Here is a 23651-nt window from a genome sequence, read left to right as displayed (position 1 = left end):
AATCTAATATAATCAACTCATTTGCCAAACCTCATCTCCCATGTCTGACATTGACATTATGTCTCTTCTCTCTCTGACTCAGGTTTTTTTGACCCTTGTCTTCCTACCTTATCAGCACTTGCTTTTCTCTGCTTGAGGTTCAAGGAATGTACAACTTCCTTCCATCTCTACAATTTTGGACTGACTTAAAAATAATAATTGCTCATGACTAATCCAGCAGGGAAAGCAATGAAGGGAACCTATGCAGGTAATAACAAAGAAGGCATGGCTCTCTGTGACAGGAAATATACTGGTGTTCCCACTTATAGTGTAGCATCATGGAGACTACTTAGGCAGGCAGAAGCCATTTCACTATTGCTGGCATATTTAAGGTTAGAATTTACTAGCCAATAGATATAAAGATGGAGCTCTCACTGAGTAAGGTGGTATAGAAGCTATTTAAGATTCCAGATGATTTTTCCCTACTGTGTGGTCTACTCTATCCATTTTCAGGAGACATTCAGATAAGTAGGTTCTGAGTGTTTTCCTTAAGCATGCATTAATGACTGTGTAATTAAATTGTCTTGAGAGGTGAACACTGTCTCGTAAGGAGTGGTCTGTGATGAGTTGGTGTTCATAGTTTCAGCCAAAGCTGCCTACCCAATAAGTGTTTTCTGAGGCACTCCCATCTTTAGAAATGAGATAGTAGGGAAATTAAATCCTGACAGACAGATAACCATCCTATTGGGCAACATGAAGCAAAACAAGTACACCAATGAGAGTCATTATAATATGACAAGCTAATTTTAGATAACCAGTAGTCATTCAAGTAAAGGTTGCTGAATGGATTGAACAAAAGTGTACTAGGATGCAAATGACTATAAATCATCATAGTTTGAGAATCATTATGGGAAAGTGGGGTCCTGTAAGGAGGGAGCATAAAATAATATTACATTTATATACTAGGACTAAGTTATAAATACATTTTCTCAGTGAGAATGGAATAATGGGTAATTTTCCTCAGGAAGGTTTCAGCTAAAAGTAAGCTTCCTAAACAGCCATCTCTACTGTAATGACAATACAGGCAATCCTAGTTTACTTTTGAAAATGTTGACAGCTAAAGTAGCACAGACTATAAAACAGAAGAATTCTAAATATAGAATATGAAGGACATTTGTTCAAGTCATTGATCTGGGAAAGAGGGAAGAAAGAGGGAAGACAAAGAATGATCAAAGAGACACTCAAAACTGTTGCCCCTCAATTATCAATGCAATCTATTTTGACCCCTACCTCTATATCTGCAAACTAAATAACAAAGACTCCCTCCCAACTTAATTCCCAGTTTTCCCTTAAACAACTTGAACCAACCATTGTTGGCAGAAGAGAGGAGGAATAAAACCATCTCACTTTCATAAACACCATCTTTCTTTGAAGGTAATCTGATATATGAGACTCTCAAATCACATTTGGTTAAAAAAAAAATCGTGCAAATCTTAGCATTCAATGAATCCAATTCTCAATTTACATGCATATTAAAGTCTCTTACTTCTCAGCATGAGAGACATCTAAAGGACAATGGCTAAAGTTATCTTTTTTTCTTTGTAAATATTAACAATAATTATTTACTGGGTTCATGATTTCCTCATAATGAATACTCTTTGAGATCCAGATAGATTGAGATTTACCAAAAGTTACATGGGAAATAAATGACAAGGCTGGGATTTGAATTCAAGTATATTTCCATTTCTACAGGAAAGAAAACTGGGACTCAGAGAGGTTAAGTTATATGTTAAAGATCACATAGTAAAGGAATAATAGTGTTAAGCCAGGAAGCTGCTGGAGTTTTCCCAGTTTCCCTCAAAAACTACATGAAATCAAACTTCTGAACAGAGTTTGACAGAAATCATTCTCCTATTCAAGAGAGACTGGAAAAACTTCAAGAAAGTTAGTCTCACTGGAGTGAAAAGAATGTTCAGCCTATCTCAGACAGTTGGTGAAAGGGTCTTAATAATAGCAAATCAGCAACTGAGATCCTCAGCCCTGGCTCAGTAGAGGAAGAGATGAGTGGGGTAGCCTCCAGTTCCAGCTCAGAAGGTTCTGGGAATTTAGGCTATTTCCTGAAAAGAACAGGCAAAGCTACTCTCTGCAAACACAAGGGGCCCCTGTGCTCAAAGCTAAGGCTCAGAGCTGCACATGAAGCTTGGGATAGCACCCTCTTTTCCCCAGGGGCAGAGCTTGTCCAAAAAAGTAAAAAAAAAGAGGAAATACCAAAAGAAAAAAGAAAATGAGCAAGAAACAGAAAAGAACCTATAGAAAGCTACCATGGTGACAGGGAAGACCAAAACACCAACTCAGATGAGAACAGACTATCCACAGAAGAAATCTCAAAGAGTGATATGAATTGGTCTCAAATCCAAAGAGGCTTCTTGGAAATGCTCATAAAAGATTTTAAAAGACAAATAAGAGAAGTAGAAAAAAAAAAAAGAGAAAATAAATGAGATATGTAAAAGAAAGTCAGCATTTTGAAAAAGGAAGGAAAAAAATTGACTGAGGAACAATAGTATCATGGTTAGAGAGATGACCTTGGAGTTATGAAGACCTGGGTTGAAGTCTCACTTCTAACAACTGGCTACATCACTCTAGGTAAATTGTTGAACCTTTTCATTTTCAGGGCAACTCTCTAAAACTATAAATTGCTGAAAGGAATTAGTAGAAGAAATTTCCTCATCTGGGAGTTCTTTAAACCAAAGAAATTATTGGATTGTATATTCTGTCCTCTATAGCACATTAAACTTGATAAGCAAGTATTTCCCTTAAGTCTTAGAGTTTTAGACCTAAAAGGATATTAAAGATTATAAAATCAAATCCAATATGATAGATTAAGAAACTGAGCCTCTGGGAGATATGTTGAATTTCCCTTGATCAAACAAATAGGAGCAGAACATAGTGGATATAGGGTCAGGTCTAGATTAGGTCTAGAATCTGTTCTCATAGATATTAATTGGGTGACTCTGGGGCAAGTCATTTAACCCTGATTGTCTCAGTTCCTCATCTGTAAAATGAGTTGGAGAAGAAAATGGCAAATTGTTCCAATATCTTCACCAAGAAAATTCCAAACCAAGTCACAAAGAGTTGGATGTGACTAAAAAATGAATGAGCAGCAGCAAAATTCCAAACTAAAATGCAAATATACAGATTCTTCACTTAAACTAGTAGAGTGAACCATCAGTACAATACTGGCCAAAGAGAAAACTTTGGAAACTGAAATTAGTATTGATTTCCAAAACAGTAAACATAATCTCTTTTCTTATATGAACACTTTTATGGTATTGTTTAGGTTTTTTTTCCCCTCTGCTAAAGTATATTTTTTAAAACAAACACATACACACACACACATCAAAGTACTGGAGAAGTATACTATGCATCCTTTTAAAAATAAATTTATAAAGTTTTACAAATTCAAATTCAATAGTACCAACACTTGTATAATAGTTAATTAATTAATTCTCCTGTCCCTCCCTTTTAATAAGAGGTCAAAGCTCTCTGGCCTAAATTTCTTCCTCTATGGCAGGAAGGGGCTAGAAAAAAATTCTGCTTTAGATCCCATTGAGGAACAATTTGGAATTTTTGTGAATTTTCAATTCATCGACTTACATCCAAAGACCACATCTGATGATGGTATGAGTAAATCATACTATTGGAAGAAAACTCTGTAAAGCTAATGCTAATTATAAAAGTGATCTGCTCACACTAAATGCAAATCAATTCTACTAAAAATCCAATGCACATTTTTTATAATTGTTGATTGAAGTTTCTTCCCCTACCCCCACATAAAAAACTTTTTTCTTCCATATTTCCATCTCTTTTTTTTTTTATCTTCAAAAGTATTGTGCACACTTTTTCTGAATGTTTTTGAGTTTAGAATATGTGGATTTTAAACCAACTAGTCTCATAAAAAAAGGCAGTATGCAACTTTTACAAAACTTTTACTGTGGTAAGGAAAACAGAAAAACATGATATTTGGAGCAAAATTATCATGGATTTCTATGAGCATTCCAAACCCAAAGTGAACTCTACTTGAACTCAACCCTTTTCCACTCAAAGAATAATCTTTCCTTTCCTCTATGCATACTTTTGCTGCTACAGGAGCAAGCCATTTAAAATCTGCCCATTTAAAACTATTCAGAAGTTAATATGCTCAATTTTTAAATAAAAAAATTAATTCTGTTTAAAAAAATTTATTGAATTAAATACAAATAAGAAAAAAAAAAACAAAATAGAAAAAAGGAAGACAGAAAATTAAAATAAGAAAACAAAGCAAAGCAAAACATTATCATGTGCCCAGCAGAAGGTCAGGAAGAATGAAAAAATATAATAATAAATTTTCCATTTCAAGAAAGCATATATAATAATGGAAGAAAGTATATCACGAGTATTCATCTTTTCTTTGCTTGTTAGTTATTCTTTTGTTCTCTACCAATATGCTCAATTTTTAAAAGGATTGCCTTTTTTCCCCCCTAAAATGTTGTCAGGACTCTTATGCAATTCTCTTGGTGCATCTCATGCACCATGTACTTTGAAGAGAGCACTGGATTTGACATCAGAAGATCTGTATTTAACTCCTTGCTCAAATGTACTCTAGTCTAGTAGTAATTTTAGAAGAGTCACTTAATCTCTCTGAACCTCAGTTTCCTTACCTATAAAATGGGGTTAGCACTGGACTTGGAATTAGGAGTGCCTGAGTTTAAATTCAGCCTCAGATATTTACTAAGTCCCTCTTCACCATTTGCCTCATCATCAGTTTCTTCATCTATAAAATGAGCAAGAAAAGAAAATGGCAAACCACACTAATATCTTTGCCAAGAAAATCCCAGATGGAGACACAAAGAATCGGACTGGACTGAAAGAACTGAACAATAGCAATACTTGTACAACTTAGTTTATTGTGAGCTAAGTGCTTATCTAGCCAATGGATCTGTTTATGATAGTCTAGCTTCATTCAACATAGGTTGTCTTAATTCTAAACATGCCCTCCCTGTTTCTGGATTTTCTATGCCTGAAATTTTTCTCCTAGAAGTTTTCATACTTTATATTGTACTTCCTTTAGTCACTCAGAGGGGTCTGCTAGAGATTCCACTTCTCCCTATGAAAACCGATGGCCTTTTAACTCCCATGATTGGGTGGCAACTAAGTGACTCAGTGAATAGTTAGGACTCAGAGTGAGGAAGACTTGAATTTGAATACTGTCTCAGACATAGGTTAGCAATTTGACACTGGATAAATCTTTCCACATCTGCTTCCTCTTATATAAAATGGGGATAATGATAGGACCTATTTTACAATGTTGTTGTGAAGGTCAAATGAGATTACACATGTATGTAGAGTACTTGGCAAACTTTAAAAGCTATATAAATATTAGTTATGATCATCATCAGCATAATGGTTGTTTTTATTATTATTGTTATGACTGAGCTATGTTGTAGTAAAGATGAGATCTTGCTGTTCCCATACTGAATTAGGAGGAGTCACAAGAGATCACCTGGATACCAGGTCAGAAAGGCACCTCTTAAAGGATTATCCATTATGGAATGTTATTGCTCTATAAGAAATGATAAGCATTCTGATTTTTGAAAAGCCTGGAAAGACTTACATGAACTGATGCTATGTGACGTGAGTACAACCAAGAGAAAATTGTACACAGTAACAACAAGATTATATGATGATTAACTGTGATGGACTTAACTTTTTTGAACAATGAGGTGATTCAAAACAGTTCTAATAAACTTATGATGCAAAGTGCCATCCACATCCAGAGAGAAACTATGGAGACCGAATGTGGTTCAAAACATAGTATTTTTGCTTTGTTGTTGTTGTTTATGTTTGTTTTTTTCCTTTCTCATGTTTTTTTTTTTTTTTTCCCCTTTTGATCTGATTTTTCCTACACAGTTTCTTTCTCTGGACGTGATGGTATGTTTCATCATTAGTCTTTTGGAATTGTTCTGGATCGTTATATTGCTGAGAATAGCCAAGTCATTTACAATTCTTCATGACACAATGTAGCTGTTACTCTATACCAATGATTCTCAAACTTTTGTTCTCAATATCATTATACTGTTAACAATTATTGAGGATCTGCCCAAAGAGTTTTTGTTTATATGGATTATTTTAATAGTAATTTACCATATTAGAAATAAAAATTAACTTTGAATTTGTAGACTCTCTGAAAGGATTTCAGAGAACCCCTGGGATTCTCTGGACCACACTTTGAGAACCACTGCTGTATACATTATTCTCATTCTGTTCAGTTCATTTCACATCAATTCATGTAAGTCTTCCAGGTTTTTCTAAATCCATCCTGCTTCACACTTCTTAAAATACAATCGTACTTCATCATAATCATGTACCACATTTTATTTAGCTGTTCCCCACTTAATGGTTATCTCTTAGATTTCCAATTTTTAGCCTCCAAAAAAAAGCTGCTACAAATATTTTTGTACAAATAGGTACTTTTTTCATTTAAAAAAAATGTCTTTTGGATATAAACCAAGCAGTGGTAATTCTGGATCAAAGGGTATTCACAATCTTATAGAATTTTGGGCATAGTTCCAAATTGCTCTCTAGAATAGTTAGATCAGTTCACAGTTCCACCAGTTGTGCATTAGAGCATTAGTGGGCCAGTTTTCCACACTGGATGCTGCTCACTTCATTTTGCATCAGTTCATCTAAGTCTTTCTAAGTTTTTGTTTTTGAAATCAACCTGTTTGCCATTTCTTAAAACACAGTAGTATGCCATCATAATCATACACCACAATGTAGTCAGTCATTCCCCAATTGATGGGCTTCCCTCAATATCCTTTTTTTTTTTTCCTGAGGCAATTGGGGTTAAGTGACTTGCCCAGGGTCACATAGCTAGGAAGTATTAAGTGTCTGAGGCCAAATCTGAACTCAGCTCCTCCTGACTTCAGGGATAGTGCTCTATTCCCTGTGCCACCAAGCTACGCCCCCCCCATTCTTTATTACTATAAAGAAGTGTTTTAAATAATTAAATATAAATAGTTTTTTTTCTTTTTAAAAAAAATTATTTGTAAGATAGACCCAGTAGGTATTGCTGGATGAAAGGATATGCACAGTTTGATTGCCATTTGAGAATAGTTCCAAATTGTTCTCCAAAATGGTTGGCTCAATTCACAACTTGATCAACAATTTTCCCACATCTCTTCAATATTTATCATTGTCTTTGTCATATTAACCAACTCTTTTAACCATTTGTCAACTGAGGAATGACTTCTTTAATAAATGTTAGTTTAAAAATTTGGTAAAATCTTTATTTTTAAAAAAGCTGTCTATTTGCTTCCCTACAGTTTCCTTGATGAAAACATAAGAAGAGGATAGGCTAATTTTTGCAGATAATGTTCTGAAGCACATCATATCACTATCACCCAAATGATTGAGAATAGATACCATTGCATCTTCTGTTTGTTAATTGGGAATCCTTGCTTGACCATTTGCTGTTACCTTGAACAATAACTGCAAGCATCCAATAGTGCTTTAAGTTTTGTAAAGTGCTTCATAAATATTATCTCATTTCATCTTCACAACAACCTTAAGAAGTTCTATTATTATCCCCATTTAGTAGATGAGGAAACTGAGGCAGAGAGGTTGTGATTTGCCCAAGATCACACATCTAATAAATGTCTGAGATTGAATTTGAAACTGGATCTCTATTTACTGTGTCACCTAGCTGCCTAGTCATATAACACATCCGGGTCTCTGTTTCCTCATATGTAAAAGGAGGGAACTGGACTTGCTGACTTTGATTTATACTTGAGAAAAATCATTTTGGTACCTAGAGAGAGTGCTGATTAAAGTTGGGAAAGACTTAGCACAAGTGGTCCATTTGGAAAATGGTAAATAATGACAAATATTGAGGAATAAAATAAACAACTTTAACAAAGCTATTACTTAAGAGTGTGAGTATGGGATAAAGTGTGTTAGAATTTCATTGCATTTTGAGTCAGAACATCAGATTAAAATCTCAGCTCTATTACTTGTAAACTGTGTGACTAGCAAATCATTCAATAACTCTAAACTTCAGTTTCCTTCTGTGTAAAAAGGAGATGATTATGCTTTGCCTTATCTTCCTTGTAGAATTGTTCTGAGACTTGAATGAGATAATGGACATGCAAAAATGCTTTTTAAATGATAGAGTACAATAAAAAATAAATCATTAGCATCATTGTTATTGTTATTTTTTCTTTTGCACTGAAATGCTATCTGATATCTCACCTTCATGTGGAAATCATTCTCATTTCTTGAAGTCTGCCTAATGGGTCACAAGTTTGCTAAGTTTTTATTAGACTAGAAATGCTTTGAAAATGGGTTCACTACCAGTGTGTGTCTTTCATGTAAAGACCAGCTTAACAAATTTGGGGAAGCTCATTATCCTAAGATTAGCCACTAGGGGATAAAAACTTTTAGACAAAATAACTCTCCTCCTCCTCCTCTTCTTTCTTCTCCTTTTTTTCTTTTTTCTTCTCCTCCTCCTCCTTTTTCTCCTCCTTTTTCTCCTCCTTCTTCTTTCTTCTTCACAAGTGGGGTTAAATAACTCAGATACTTCAGTGCCTGGTCTTCCTGACCTTTGTCCTGTCACTTGATTTCAGTGACTCTGGGAGAGGGAATAAAGTTTTGCACCACTGTGCCTCACTTACATTCAATTTACCCAGGAATCAAGACATCATCCCATGATGTCATTGATCCTCTTCTAAAACAAAGGGCTGACAGTACAAGGATAAGGCTTAACTTCAGACAACTAGGCACATTGTGAGGTAGGGTGGGGAGACAGGGAAGGGAAGTTCAGGGAGTATACATTTGAATGGCAATCTAAAGAGAGTTAGAGAGAAATGGATAATTATTTTATAATAGTATTTATTTTCCAAAACATATGCAAAGATAGTTTTCAACATTTGACTTGGCAAAACCTTATCTTCCAAATTTTTCTCCCTTCCCTCCCCATCACCCCTCCCAGAACAACAAACAATTCTATATAAATTAAACATGTGCAATTCTTCTAAACATTTCCATATTTGTTATTCTGTGCAGGAAAAATCAGATCAAAATTTAATTTAATTCTTTTTCAGTAGCTTCTGACTTTTTATGACCTCATTTGGAGTTTTCTTGGCAGAGACATTAGAGTGGTTTACGACTTTCTTCTCTGGTTCATTTTATAAATGAGGAAACTGAGGCAAATAGAGTTAAGTGACTTAAGATCACAGAACTAGTAAGTGTCTGAGGTCAGATTTGAACTCAGGAAGAGGAGTCTTTCCAACTTCACATCCAGTGTTCTATCTATTGTGTCATCTAGCTACCTTTGAAGACATATCCTCTGACTCTATTGATGTGGTTTGAGGACCAAAGTGATGTAGATAATGTAGACACCAGATGATAGTAGACATCAAAAGTTGGGGTTCAATCATGTGAAGAATTCACAATGGCCATTCTCTTTGGTAGAAGATAGATTTATTTAGGGGAATAGGTTTCAAACTAAATGAAGAGATACAATAGACACCAGGAATGATAAATATGAAATAGAGTTGTGAAAGCATATGAAAGAGAAGTTACTCAGTGGAACTCACAATTACTTAGTAGAAAGGGAGTACCCCATGAGGTTGGGGCATGCCCTTAGCTGGCAGGCTAAATCCTGAAAGGCACTTAGCACCCTAAAAGAGTTAGTTAGCTGTAAGGAGGAGAAGTAGCATTAAAAAGCATAGTAGAGTTAGGAGAGATACATAGTATCTGGGGCAGGGGAGGAAGGTAAGGGAGTAGGGAGATAAGGAGAAAGATACCACAAGACAGAGTGCCATAGCAGACTGATCCAAAGGAAGGCTTCAACCACAGGATGGCCCGTAAGTAGATTTTGTAGGAAAATTTAACCCCAGGGACATGATTGGGATTTCTGACAGGGCATGGCAAGATAAGACTGTTTGAGACCTCTAGAGAGGGTGGGTCTCAGGAGTTTGACATAACTTGAATTTCATAATGAACTACCTCCTTAGAGTGTGGAACCATGGACCTAAATTGATATCTATCAGTGCTTGTCTCAAAGATCAACTCTCTCTTTGTCCAAAACACCATTCAAGACCTCATCACTATATCCTTTGATTTTTTTCTGTGTTATCTCTGTTTTTCTGTCAGAAGAATGCTGTATTTTTTTTAATCTCTTCAGGAAAGCTCTCTTACTCTTTCCTTTCTCCCCTCATTGTTTTCAGGAAAGATTTCATATTAGTCATTTACACTTTTTACAAATAAATTTAAAACAATTAAATGGTTTCCCAGAGGTAATTGCCCTTCAAGCCTTCTTTCTAATTGTGGAATGAAAAACTTCATCACTTATTAAAGGATTCTGAAGGGGAAAGATAAAGAGACTTCTCAAGTAACCTCTGAAATAGACCTTACAAATGGGCCCCAATTTCATCTGTTTAAGAGCTGGCCTTGTTTAGAAGGAAAATATATAAATAAATTTGTCCAGGAACAGGTAGAAGTTGAAGTAGATAGAGGCTGACCCTGAAAGCAGGAAAACCTGAATTCAAATCCAACCTTCAATACATACTAGCTATGTGAATTTAAACAAGTCACCTAATCTGAATTGCATCTCCTCTCCCTCTCCCCCCCCCCCCCCAAATACAAGACATTTAATCATAAATTTAAAGATAGAAGTAATGTCTTTTAGTTCACTTCATTTTATGAACTGAGGAAAGTCCAAGAGACTTGACCACCTAGAGGCAGCTAAGTAGAATGCAGTGGATAGAGTGCCTAGGCCTGGAATCAAGAAGACATGATTCAAATGTGATCTCAGACATTTAATAGCTTTGTGACTTTTGGCAAATCACATAACCTCTGTTTGACTCAGTTTCCTGTAAAATGGAGGATTACTATTAGTACCTACCTTTCAAAGTTGTTTTAAGGAGACAATATTTGTAAAGCAGTTAGCATAGTCCCTGGCATATAATAGGCACTCTATAAATGTAAATTGTTATTATTGTTCTTCTTGTCCAGAGATTTGTGGTAAATATCTAACAACAAGCGCTCCAAAATATATATATATATATATATATATATATATATATATATATATATATATATATATATATGCTTGATAATTTTAATCTTCAGTATTAACATTTTCTCCCTCATTTCTTAAATCTAGACAGTTGACAAAACAATAAAGCTAGCCGGCCTTTCTAGAGTTTGTTAATTTAGCTGCCCCACTGGGGACCCAAGACTCATTTGCTCTTGTTTAGAGTCTGATGGCTCAGAGTAAATGTAAAAGGTGATTGTTTCTGTTTTGATTAGAAAACCTGAGATATTGATATTTTTTTGACTAAGTAAAAGAGGTCATTCTTTTCCTCATTTTTATCTAGCTTTAATCACTGGATGGGTATTGCCTCAAACAAACCGATACTGGTTAAAGATCTTAGCTCAAAAGAAGCAAAGCTTTGCACTATATCCAAACCATCTTCAGTCATCCTGTTTTATACATTACCACTGCACTCAGATGACTCTCAAAAAGAGAGGGGAAGTCTGGTGACTGCACAGCCTTCCCTTACTTCAATTCAATTCACTTGCTAGACATGATATCATCTTCCTGACATTATGGTCCTTTTAAAGAACAAGGAGAAACTACGACAACAACAATGCTCATGTTGAAAATTTAGCGATTGGATACACATTGATACAAGCTGGCTCCAGCATACTTATAGGAATAGGTCACTCAGCTCCCCATGGCAAATTATAACTTTAGTCATAGCCTTCTATCCCTAAACACTCATCATACATTTCTTCAGATGAAACTCTTAATAGAAAAATTATAGGCATAAGCTTTCTGTCATTAATGAATAAGCACATTCCTATCATGTTACTAAACACACACCCGTACATATCTTCACTAATGAATAAACATTAAAGGGAGGAGATCAATTGACCTTCTAAAGAGAGGTAAGTAAATGAATCAATGAACATTGTTTAATTATCTACCACTGTAAGATAGATATAAGGAGAGAAAAAAAATCTTTGACCTCCGGGAGCTTGTATTCAACCACATTGGCCCATAAATATTTTCAGATTTAAATAAATATATTCAGAATAGATATAAGGAAATTTGGTAGGGAGGTGGAGAGAGGAGCTCATAGAGAATAGTATCAGATTGTCAGGAAGAAGCCCATCTGGCCATTATTAGGTATAACTAATTCCCCACACTATCTTGTTTGAACTGAGTGATTGTGAAGATGTAACTATCAGCTTCCATTGTCTGGCCTCTGGATATCTTTAAACAACCTTTGAGATATTGATTAGCATAACTTTTAGACAGATCTTGAACCTGATTTGCCAGGTATTCCATCTGGTTTCTCCTTGACCCCTCCCTCTGAGCTACCAAATTCTTCTCAGGTTGTATTTATCCCATTAAAAAGTCTGCTCATGATGAAAATTTTTGCTAAATTCTTTTCAGGACTAAACTATGCAGAAGTCTCTCCCTCCTCATAGTACCTTCCCTTTAATGGCATCTTTCTCCTTAATCTAACTTTGATAAGTCTACTAAATTCCTCTATGGTTTTAACCTATCAATGTAGACCCCGTGGCATAATCCTTTACTGGATTCTTCCAAACTCTTTCCCTTGATATTGATAACTATTACTCCCCCAACTCTATTTCCTATCTGCCACTCCTGGTACCTATTTTATCTTTTATTTTGTCTGTAACCTTTGCTACTGCTAAATAAACCTACTTTTTGGCAAAGAGAAGGACCACTGTGAATTCGTCACATGCTTATTTCGAACTAGGAACTATGCCCTGACCTTATTAGAAAATGGAGCTTGAGTGAAGTCTGAAAGGAAACTATGCAATCAAATATAGGTTATACATGTGCAATTATCTAAAACATTTCCATTTTAGTCATTTTGTACAAGAATAAAAGAAAAAAATGAAAGAATTTTTAAAAATAGCATGCTTCAGTCTGGAGCTAATCAATCAATATCAGTTCTTTTTTTGAAAGCAGATAATAGCTTTATCATTAGCCTTTTAGAATTGTGTTGGATCATTGTATTACTTATGTGTGGTTCAGAAATGGTGAGGGACCACCATTTTAATAAAGAAAACCGGAGAGACCTCTAGAAGCAAAGCAAAGTGTATTATACATTCTCGAGAGAAGATCAACCCACCCATCGAGCAGACAATGGAAGGGAGGAAGCACGGTAGAGGGGCAAGGTCAACACTTTTAATCCCTAAAGCAAATACCCCCTCCCACCACTGACCCTCATCCTTATTGGTTGAGAATCTTACATTCTAAACGCGAGAACTACCCAAGAAATTGAATTTGACCAATAAGTACATAGTTGCCCATATTTGACTGAAATGGGGAGACGCTGATGTCATGGGTGGATAGCAGGAAGGGGACTTAAGTATGCCCTTGACTCAATCTCCAAAGGCCTTTAGGCCTACTCAAACTCTGAAGTAAATGAAGCCTTACTCGATTTTCACAACTGTCTTGAAAGATCTCACCTCATCTAGTTCACTTAGAATAGCTAAGTCATTCACAGTTTCTCATTGAACAATATTGCTGAGAGTGTGCAGCATTCTCCCAGTTCTGTTCATGTTTCTATGCATCAATTCATGTAAGTCTTTCCAGGTTTTTCTGAAATCATCCTGCTTGTCATTTCTTATAGTTGTATAATGTTCTATTATAATCATATATCACAGTTTGTTTAGCCATTCCACAAATGTCAGATAGCTCTTTCATTTCTAATTCATAGCCAGAACAAAACAAACAAAAAGGCTGCTATATTTTTGTTCAAATAAGTTCCTCTTTTTTTTTTTTTTTTTTTTTTTTGGGATGTCTTTAGAATAGAGACCTAGCAGTGACATTGCTGGATCAAAGAGTATGCACAGTTTGTTGCCCCTTGGACATAGTTCCAAATTGCTCTTGAGAATGGTTGAATCAGATTATAATTCTACCAGCAGTGTATCAGTCCTAGTTTTTCCACATCTCTTCCAACATTTCTCTGGTCAATAGTGATTTGGATCATTTTTCATATAACTAAAAAATGGCTTTTATATAACTAGAAAATCTACTTCATCTGAAAATTGCCTATTCATATCCTTTGACCATTTACCAAGTGGGGAATGATTTGTATTTTTACAAATTTGACTCCTTTCTCTATATACTTGAGAAATAAAGTCTTTATCAGCGATGCTTGTTGCAAATACTCCTCTTCCCCGCCGTTTTCTGCCTTTATTTTTAAATAGCTTTTTATTTACAAGTTATATGCATGGCTAATTTTACAGCATTGACAATTGCCAAACCTTTTGTTCCAATTTTTCCCCTCCTTCTCCCCACCCCCTCTCCTAGATGGCAGGATGACCAGTAGATGTTAAATATATTAAAGTATAAATTAGATACACAATAAGTATACATGACCAAACCATTATTTTGCTGTACAAAAAGAATCAGACTCTGAAATATTGTACAATTAGCCTATGTAGGAAATCCAAAATGCTGGCAGGCAAAAATATTGGGATTGGGAATTCAATATAATGGTTCTTAGTCATCTCCCAGAGTTCTTTCACTGGAGTTCAGTTCATTACTGCTTCATTGGAACTGATTTGGTTCATCTCATTGTTGACATGTCTATCAGAATTGATCATCATATAGTATAGTTGTTGAAGTATATAATGATCTCCTGGCTTTGCTCGTTTCACTCAGCATCAGTTCATGTAAGTCTCTCAAGGCCTTTCTGAAATCATCCTGTTGGTCATTTCTTACCGAACAATAATATTCCATACTATTCATATACCACAATTTATTCAGCCATTCTCCAATTGATGGGCATTTACTCAGTTTCCAGTTTCTGGCCACTACAAAGAGGGCTGCCACAAACATTTTGGCACATACAGGTCCCTTTCCCTTCTTTAGTATGTCTTTGGGATATAAGCCCAGTAGAAACACTGCTTGATCAAAGTGTATGCACAGTTTGATAATTTTTTGAGCATAGTTCCAAATTGTTCTCCAGAATGGCTGGATGCATTCACAATTCCACCAACAATGTATTAGTGTCCCTGTTTTCCCACATCCCCTCCAACATTCCATATTATCTTTCTCTATCATTCTAGCCAGTATAACAGGTGTGTAGTGGTATCTCAGAGTTGTCTTAATTTGCATTTCTCTGATTGATAATGACTTGGAGAATCTCGTCATGTGGCTAAAAAGTCTGCTTTTTTTTAAAAAAAAAAAAACAATGTTTGTTATACTGGTTTTGTTTGTGCAAAAAGTTTTTAATTTTATAAATTAAAATTATGCATTTTATATTTTGTATTGCTCTCTATAACTTCTTTGGTCCTAAAGTCTTCCTTTATCCATAAATATGACAGATAAACTATTCCATACTCTCTTAATTTGCTTATGGTGTCACCCTTTATGTGTAAATCATGTATCCATGATTAACCATTAAAGTTAACTTATCTTGGCATATGGTGTGAGAAGGTGATCTATACTCACTTTCTGTATTACTGTTTTCCAGCAGATTTTGTCAAACAATGAGTTTCTGTTCTAAAAGCTTTTTTTTTTTTCATTGATACCAGATTACTATGGTCATTTACCAGAATGTAATTTGTACTATTTCACTGATCCACCACTCTATTTTTCAGCCAGTATCAGATTGTTTTGATAATTATCATTTTATATTTGAGATCTGGTATGGCTAAACCATTTTCCTTTACAATTTTTTTTTTGAGTTTTTGATCTTCCAGATGAATTTTATTTTATTATTTTTTTTTCTAATCCTAAAAAATAATTTTTGGATACTTTTCTTGGTATGACACTGAATAATAGATTAATTTAGATTGAACTGTCATTTTTGTTATATTAGCTCAGCCTACCCATAAGCAATTAATATTTTTTCAGTTGTTTAAGATCTGACTTTATTTGTGTAAAGTGTTGTATAATTATGTTTACATAGTTCCTGAGTTTATCTTGACATGTTGACACCCAAGTATTTTATATTGTATACAATTGTTTTAAAATAGAATTTCTTTTTCCATCTCTTGTTGCTGATTTTGCTGGTAATATATAGAAATACTGATTACTTATGTGAATTAATTTTGTATTCTGAAACTTTTCTAAAGTTAATAATTTCAAGTAGTTTTTTGTTTGATTCTCTAAGATTTTCTAACTATCACATCACATCAAATGAAAAAAGTGATGGTTTTATTTCCTCATTGCCTATTCTGATTCTTTTCTTCTTTTTTTCTCTTTTGCTACAGCTAACATTTCGAATACTGAATTTAACAGATGTGATAATGGGCATCCTTGCTTTATCTCTGTATTGGGCAAGCTTCTAGTTTATTCCCATTACAGATAATGCTTGCTGATGGTTTTGGATAAATAACACTTATCGTTTTAAGGAACACTCCATTTATTTCTATGCTCCCTATGTTCTCTAGTATTTTTAACAGAAATGGTTGTTATATTTTATCAAAGATATTTCTGTTTCTGTTGAGATAATTGTATGATTTCTGTTGCTTTTGTTATTGATATGATCAATTATACTGATATATTTCCTAATATTGAACCAACCCTCCAGTATAAATCTCATCTGGTCATAGTATATGATTCTTGTGATATATTGTTGTAATTTCTTTTCTAGTGTTTTATTTAGGTTTTTTTTTTTTTTTTTTTTTTTTTTTTGCATCAAAATTCATTACTGTAATTGGTCCAGAATTTTCTTTCTCTATTTTGGCTCTTTCTGATTTGGTTATCAGCACAATTATTGTATCATAAAAGGAATTTGGCAGAATACTTTCTTCACCTATTTTTCCAACAATTTATATAGTATTGGGATAATTTTTCTTTAAATGTCTGGTAGAATTCTTTCATGAATACATCTAGTCCTGGAATTTTTTTTTTCTTAGAAAGTCCGTTGGCAGCTATTTCTTCTATTAACCTGGATAATTTATATAATTTGTAATATATATATGTTTATTCATTTCATTTATAATGTCAAATTTATTAGTATATAATTGGTAAAATAACTCTTAACAATTGCCTTCCTTGGTGATGAATTTACTCCTTTAATTTTTGATACTAGTAATTTGATTTTCTTCTTTCCTTTTTTTAAATCAAATTAACCAATGGTTTATTTATTTTATTTGTGGTTGTTGTTTTTCCATAAAACCAGCTTCTAGCTTTATTTGTTAGTTCAATTGTTTTCTTACTTTCAATTTTATTAATCTTTCCCTTGATTTTCAGTATTTTCAGAGTATTTAATTAGGGACTTTTAACTTCTTTTTTTTTAGTTGCATACCAATTCACTAGTCTGCTTTTTCTCCATTTTATTGATGAATGAAATTAAAGCTATAAAGTTTCCCCTAAGTATGGCTTTAGCCGCATTCTTAAATTGTGGTATATTATCTCATTGTTGTCATTTTCTTTAACAAAATTTTCAATTTTTCCATCATTTGTTCTTTGGCCTACTTGTTTTTAGGATTAAATTATTTGATATCCAATTAATTTTTTATCTCTTTTCATTGTCCATAATTGAATGTATTTTTTATTGCATTATGATCTTAAATGCGCATTTATTATATCTATTTTTCTACATTGGGTTTTCTACCTTTTCTACATCTAGATTTTTGTGTCCTAATATAGCTCAATTTTATGTAGGTGAAAAGGTATATTCCTTTCTATTTCCATTCAGTTTTCTCCAGAGATCTGTCAATTCTAACTTTTTGCAGGATTGTATTTACCTCTTTAACTTGTCTGTTTTTTGGTTACATTTATCTATTTCTGAGAGGGGGAAGTTCAGGTCCCTCACTAGTATAATTTTGTTTTTTATATCCTCCTATACCTATTCAACTTCTTCAAAATGTTATATCATTTGGTAAATATGTGAAGTATTGCTATGATTTGATTGTCTATGATATATTTTAGCAAAATATTTCTTTTAATTAGATACCTATTTTATTTTTGCTTTGTCTAACATCATGATTGCTACTTCTGCTTTCTTTATTTCAGCTGAAGCATAATAGATTTTGCTCCATCCCCTTACCTTTACCCTGTATCTTTCTGCTTCAAATGTACTTCTTGTAAACAACATATTGTTGGAATCTGTTTTTTTTTTTTTTTTTTTTTTTTACTTTTTATTGACAGAACCCATGCCAAGGTAATTTTTTACAGCATTATCCCTTGCACTCATTTCTGTTCCGATTTTTCCCCTCCCTCTCTTTACCCCCTCCCCCAGATGGCAAGCAGTCCTTTATATGTTAAATAAGTTACAGTATATCCTAGATACAATATATGTGTGCAGAACCGAACAGTTCTCTTGCTGCACAGGGAGAATTGGATTCAGAAGGTATAAATAACCCAAGAAGAAAAAAAAGAAATGCAAGCAGTTTATATTCATTTCCCAGTGTTCTTTCTTTGAGTGTAGCTGCTTCTGTCCATCCTTGATCAATTGAAACTGAATTAGCTCTCTTTATCGAAGAGATCCACTTCCATCAGAATACATCCTCAAACAGTATCATTGTTGAGGTATATAATGATCTCCTGGTTCTGCTCATTTCACTTAGCATCAGTTCATGTAAGTCTCGCCAGTCCTCTCTGTATTCATCCTGCTGGTCATTTCTTACAGAACAATGATGTGGAATCTGGTTTTTAATTCATTCTACTATCTCCTTCTGTTTTAAGCCTGAATTCACCCCATTCACATTTATAGTTATGATAACTAATTGATTAATTCCCTCCATCTTATTTCCCCCTTATTTATCCTCCTCTGTCCCTTACTCCTCACTTTCTTTCTCCTCACAAATGTATACTTCTGATCACTGCCTTCTTCAATATACCCTCCCTTTTATCAGTTCCTCTCCTCCTTTTGTAACCCATCCTTTTTTATTTCCTTATATGGTAAGATAGATTTTTATATCCAACTGAGTGTGTGTTAAGCTTTGCTCACACACACACACACACACACACACACACACACCACATCTTCCCTTCCATTATAATAGTTTTTTCATATTTCTTTTATATGAGTTAATTTACTCCATTTAATCTCCTCCCTCCTTCTTCTTCCAGTGCAGTTTTCTTTCTCACCTTTTATTTGGGGGTAGGGAAAATGATGGGATTTTGATTGTTGCCCTCAGTTCAAACCCCTCCCCAGTCCAAATCTCACAGAAATTTTCAATCACTAGCTTTCAGGTACAGGTTTATAATTCCATCATCCATCAAGTCTAGACATGCCATAGAAATAAACCAATAAGAAAGTAGCACCAACAGAATGTAGACAAGGACATTAAATCACAAACTTTATATAGTCTTTCCCTCAACACATGGTCCCTGAGCACTATCCTTATTTGCTACCTGTTTGGACTTTTTGACTGCTTGAAATACTTCCTCATTGTATGTTGTATATCTTTTTTCATCATTCTTTTGCATTATTCTCATTTTTTTCAATTTTTCTTCTACTTCTCTAATTTCCTTTTTAAAATCATTCTTAAGCTCATCCAGGAATTCTTTTTAAGGTCTGAGACCAAATTAAATTTTTAAAAAAAGTTTCACATATAGCTATTTTGATATTTTGTCTTCTTCCAAGTTTATGCCTTGATCTTCCCTATCATCATAGTAACTTTCTAAAGTGAAGTTCTTTTTTATTGCTGTTTTTACTCACTTTTCTGCCCTTTTAGTGACTTATTTTTCTGTAAGAGTTTGTCTCTGGTCTTGCACTGTCCCAGGCTTTTTGTGTTGGGGCTTTAGGTTTTGCTACTGACCTTCAATGGGCTTCAGGATTAGCTGCTTGCTTTTCTGGAGAGTAGGCTTCCCTTCTAATTTATAGTCAGGAGGTGTGGCCTCCCTATTGGCCTCCTTCTAAGTATGGTTTTTAGCTACTGACTTGCACTGGGGTGGGTCCCTGCTGCTAGATTACAATGGAAGATTTCTCTTCTGTAGGCCTCAGGAGCATGGTTTCACTCTTGGCTAGCCTGGAGATGAAACTTCACCAATGGTCAGCAATGAGTTAAGGCTGAAGGTGGCTTGTGCTAGGGGTGGGGTCACTAAGGTGGGACCCTGCTGTGTTGCACAGACTGCCCCCTTGCCTAGAAGGCTGCAGGAAGGGAGGGTCTTACTAGTTAATTATCCCAGGTTTGGAGCTTTGTATGAGGCTGGTGGCTGCTGTTTTTAGGCTTCACTCCCTCCCACACCAGTAAGCCAGACTCCCTACCAGGTTGATAAACTGCTTCCCTCTTCCTAGGTCAATTCTGAGATATCTTCTAGTGTTTGAAGGGAATTTGGGAGAGCTTCAAAAAGTTCCTTCCTTACTCCACCATCTTGAAATCAGAAGTGGACACTAGTATTAAGGAAGATTGGAAAAAGTTTCTTGTAAAATATGGGATTTTAGTTGGGACTTGGAAGAAGTGTCAAAATATTTTTGAGACCTTCTGTTTCATAGAGTTAAGGCCCAGCAAACAAGCTGTTCCCTGGGTGGGGCATAACTACAATCCTTTGAGTTCTATATGATCTCACCCTCTGGAAAAGTTTATTGGCAAGGACTAGATACTTCCTGAGGGATTTATGACCTTTATTTCTCAGGAACCTGAGAGCCAATGTGCTGTAATCTAAAGCCATCCATCACCTCTCTTAACATGCTTACAACTCCTGTTTCTTGCAACAGCTAAGTGAGCCAAGTCAGGTGATACACTTCTATTCCCACAATTCTAACTCTGGTTCTGTGTGTGGTCATAGTCTATGAGACTATGAATTTGAAGACCCAGGAATGCCTGTATTGTCTATATGACAGTCTGCTATGGGAACAGCCACTTAATACCTATGAATGATTATACCATGGTCCAGCCCACTTATGTATATAAAGCACTGCATTGCTGGAACATCTTAAGGCCTCTTTTTGGGGGTGGGGGAGTGTGGTGTTTTTCTTCTTTAAAATATAATATATGATGGTTCTCTCTGGGTATGGGCAGGTTTCTTGGGGAGGTTTTCTGGAGGCAGCCTTAGTTGCAGTTGAAAGTAATAATCACCTCAAAACACAACCAGGTGATAAAAGTCCAGATCTTTTATTGTCTCCAATATAGCCTGGTTAGTTTTCTTAGAGGCCTATCTCTCTGCTTGGTTCTAAGAGCTCTTGCAGCTTTGTCCTTTGCTTCTGCCTTTGCCTCCAGCCAGCACCAAGGTAAAAGTTGTAATGAATCTTTCTTGCCTCTGAGAGAGGGCTTCTGGCTCTCCCAGAGTGCTCTGTGTCTGGCCCAGAGTGCTCTTCTCCAATGTAATTCAGCTGAACTCTCTTCTGCCACCAGCCAGCCAAGTGGAAAATGGAATGAATCCTCTGTCTGTATCTTATATATGAGAGAGAGGAATTGTGGGATGAGAGAGAGGGATTATGGGTTTTCTCCCATAGTGGTCTCTGGCCCTAAGAGCTTCAAGGGAGGTGTGAATTCACAAAGTTACACAGTTAACTTTGTGAATCTCCCATACTTGTGAATTCCAATGAGTAAAGGTGTAAACACAAGCATCGTATCAATTAGTTCTACTTAGTACCTTGTTTCAGGTTCTGGCCCAAAACATCAACTCTAATGAGTTAGCAGTTTATAAAGATTCCAACAGGGGAGGAGATTCTCCTGCTTGCAAGCACTTTCCTTACACTGAAACTAATTAAACTTTTGTTTGCATTCTAATTTTTCTGCCTTTAGCTTGCTCTGGTTAGCACCAGTCATTCCCAGGTTAGAGGCTGCTTCTGGTACAACTGACAGAAGCCTTCGGAAACCAGGTGGAAAAGAGAAGAGAGAACCTTCTATAAATGCAGGATGGTTAGAGAAAATGCCCAGCCTCAGGAAATGGAATAAGTTTTTTTGTGTTCTTTCTTGTGTCTTGATTTGCTTCTAAATTGGATTTAAGTAAAGCAGATTTGCTAATTCATCAGCCTTACTCTCTTTTCCAGAGTCATTAAAGTCCAGTGGCAAGATAAAGTCAGGACAATTGGCAATGAACCAGGATGCAGTGGATGACCTTGCTGTCTGTGATGTCTGACCAAGCTCTAAGAACTCCACGGCACCTACTTGAGCTGCAATTGGAACAAATTGTTCTCATCCACTTGGGGCAGACATCTTCCTAATTCACTGATGGTTTTGAAGTCTGTCACTTATCCTCAACTTGGTTTAATCCATCAGCCAAGAGGGTTTTTACTAGGATGTAGGTACTATGCATGCTATAGCTTCTTAAAGCCACAGTTGAGCATTGGGTGAAAGGTGGACACCAAAGCCCCCTGGCAGCCCTAACACCAGAGAACACTAGTCCTCTTGAACACCTCCTTACACTCCAGAGTATAGCATAAAACTGAAAAAGCAGGACAGGGTCAGATTATTAAGGGCTTTATAAAACAAGCAGAGGATTTTTTATTTTATCTTGGAGGTGATAAGAAACTACAGAAGTATACTGAATGAGATATGCTATGGCAAGAGCTGAACTTTAAGAAGAATCATTTTGACAATTGAGTGGAAAGTGAACTAGCATGGGGAGAGACCCGAGAAGAGAGACTAAGCAGATTATTGCAGAAGTCCATATACGAGATGATGAGGCTGCACTGCAGTGGTGGCAGTACCAAGAGAAAAGAGGACTTGTAGGAGACATGTTGCAGAAATGGAATTAGTAGGACTCAGCAATAGTCTACCACATTGTATCTCTGCTTTCTCTTCTATAACACAAAACAGTTGGAAAAAATGGCCTTTCTTTTTGTACCATTGTGTACTCCTATATATATATATGTGTGTGTGTGTGTGTGTGTGTGTGTGTGTGTATGTATGTATGTATATATATATACACACATATATATATAGACACACACATATATATACATGTACAGATACATGTAAAGAGAATTTTAAACATTCTTTTTCTAAGTTCCAAATTTTTTTTCTTGCTTGCTTTCCCCCTCCCTGAAACAGTAAACAATATGGTATAAGTTATATATGTTAAATCATGCAAAACCTATTACCATATTAGTGCTTTTGAGGAAGGAGACAGAAACCCAAAAAATTTGAGCTGATTTTTATTGCATGGCATGACAAATATGTTTAAAAGTACATGTTTAACCTATATTGGATTGCTTGTTATTAGGGTAAGGAGAGAGAAAGGAAGGAGAAAAATTTGGAACACAGGTTTTGCAAAGGAGAGTGTTGAAAACTATCTTTGCATTTATTTGGAAAAATAAAATACTATTTTAAAAAACTGTTAAGTCATCCTAAGTTGGACATAGCACAGTACTGCTATTACTATGTTTTCCTGGTTCTACTCCCTTCACTTTGATCAATTCATAGAAATCTTTCCAGGTTTTCCTGAAATCTGTCTGCTCATCATCTCTTATAGCACAGGTATATGAAACTCAATTTTTTTAAAAAAATGTTTTTTTGATATAATTAGGAAAAATAAAGTATTATTCAAAAATATGCCTGCTATTTAAGACGTATTTTGTAAGCTGTTCCAACTTCCTGATTACTACTATGAATATGCTGACTCCTCTTTCAGTAATGAGTTCCCACCAAAGAAAACAGAAAAATATACCCTTTGGAAATGGATAGCTTATTCATAGACTACAAATAGAGAAGGAGTCAGAAGGTAAACTTTCAGG

This window comes from Antechinus flavipes, chromosome 1 (assembly GCF_016432865.1).
Source record: "Antechinus flavipes isolate AdamAnt ecotype Samford, QLD, Australia chromosome 1, AdamAnt_v2, whole genome shotgun sequence".
Lineage (NCBI taxonomy): Eukaryota > Metazoa > Chordata > Mammalia > Dasyuromorphia > Dasyuridae > Antechinus > Antechinus flavipes.
This window is presented reverse-complemented; position numbering follows the sequence as displayed.